Source organism: Stegastes partitus, unplaced genomic scaffold (genome assembly GCF_000690725.1).
Source record: "Stegastes partitus isolate 25-593 unplaced genomic scaffold, Stegastes_partitus-1.0.2 Scaffold1570, whole genome shotgun sequence".
In the NCBI taxonomy this organism is placed as follows: domain Eukaryota; kingdom Metazoa; phylum Chordata; class Actinopteri; family Pomacentridae; genus Stegastes; species Stegastes partitus.
In genome coordinates, this window is record NW_007579301.1 from 41,702 (window position 1) to 43,495 (window position 1,794).

Below are 1,794 nucleotides of genomic sequence, written 5' to 3' on the forward strand. Positions count from 1 at the left end.
AATATAGGACCACAATGAAAAAAAAGAAGAAAATTCAACCTTTAATTCAAGTGCATTTATTCAGTGTGAAAAAAAATCCCACATTAAAAAATAATTATTTTACATCAAATCATGTGTGCCATAATTATTACCAGCCTTGATGCTAATATTTTGAACAACCCCCTTTTGCCAACAATTCATTTGAGTTGAGTTGAAGGTTACATTTTTCTACAATTTTCAGTGTGAGAGTTTGCTTCTGCAATCGAAATTGAATTTATTTTAAGGCTTTTAACACATCTTAACCAGTAATTATGGAGGGCGCTGTATGTCTTCACCCACCCGTCCTCTACTTGCTGCAGCTCAAGCACACCGTGACTCTGCTCAAACACTGCAAAACTACTCTGTGCCACAAAAAGGAAAGTTGTAATACTTCAGCAAATTTGCCATACATGTTTAAATCAGAAATCGATTTTAAAGAAGACAAATGATACAGAAATCCTGCAAGAACTGGCGTCTTAGGTGTCTATATAAATGAAACTCTGGCTGCATCTGTTTTTTTAAGACAGCCATCTGTACACTGTTAGGGTACTTAAGGCAAAAAAATGTTTAGCCCTGGTGTAGACTGTGTTTTTCACTCATGGTGTGTAGTCCTGTGCAGTTTGCACTACATGTTTATGTAGCAGAGAAATATGTCTGTACATTCTACAGGGTCAAGAGGAGGAGACTCACATTCCATCTGTGCCTTCAGCAAGGAACAAACATCCATTCATCAATCACACCAACAGTCCTGGTGTAATCACACTTTCCTGTTTCGGAACCCTTGGAGCTTGCAGGCTTTCATCAACACAAGAACAGTCTTACATGATCAATACTGGCTGCCTTATGTTGGTAGAAATCTGGGTGACATAACCTGTACCTGCATAGGTAAAAGTAAATCAAACACATTTTTTCTACTAATGTCAGTGATACGTCACAAGTATTATACTGATATCATGTGTTTTAATACTTATGGGTTCTATCATTTACCTTCTAAACCTCTTTACAACCGTTTTATGGATGCATCTTTAAATGTTTGTGGGATATGTGTTAGCCTTGATTTTCATGTTAGGCAAAAAGTGTATAGCATTAAAATCCCTTTACTGCTGCTGAAACACTAAGTTTCATTTATGGAAAAGCAGCCACGGGAAACAAAATACATTTGTCAGTGCAGTTTGTACTCTGTGTTCTCAGTAAAGAAATCAAATTAACTCTATCGCTGTGTGAAAACCTTTTGTGCTGTGTGAAGCAGGAAATCAGATATTTGCAATCACTAACTTCTTTACTTGAGCAACGGGACTTTGTTGCATTATAGAATGATACACTACTTGTATTTCTGACAAAGTAGCGAGAGGTGTTATTTGTACGTATACGTAGATTCATTTCACAGCGTTTGAGCAGTGTTGCAGGTGAGCTGGTGTGCTCGAGGTGCCATGAGTAGTAGGTGGAGAGAGAGCGGTAGATACTATGTTTTTCGAGGTAAAAACTTCGCCATGTCTAACTTTTTTTTATACAAAGATGAATTTTTCGGGTTTAAATCAATGACTGGTGAATTATTTTAACATATTTATGAACACATTCTGATTAGCTTTGCCTGTGTGTTATTTCTAGTGTCCACTGACATACAAGTATTAACTGTTGATTCCAAACATGGACCATTCACAGATAGTCTTTATCTGATTTGAAATCTAGTTGCTCTGGCTTTTACCGTTTAATTTCATAACTCTGAATTTATGTCATTTTGCTTCATTTCTGTGCATGGTCCACCAAAATAAAAGT

The 1,794-nt window shown here is 36.6% G+C and overlaps 1 protein-coding gene across 1 annotated transcript in view; it reads right to left on the reverse strand.

The window, feature by feature from the left end:
- LOC103371351 (lysophosphatidylcholine acyltransferase 1) overlaps positions 1 to 1,794 on the reverse strand; it is a 29,560-nt gene that overhangs the window by 18,521 nt on the left and 9,245 nt on the right. The window lies entirely within an intron of this gene.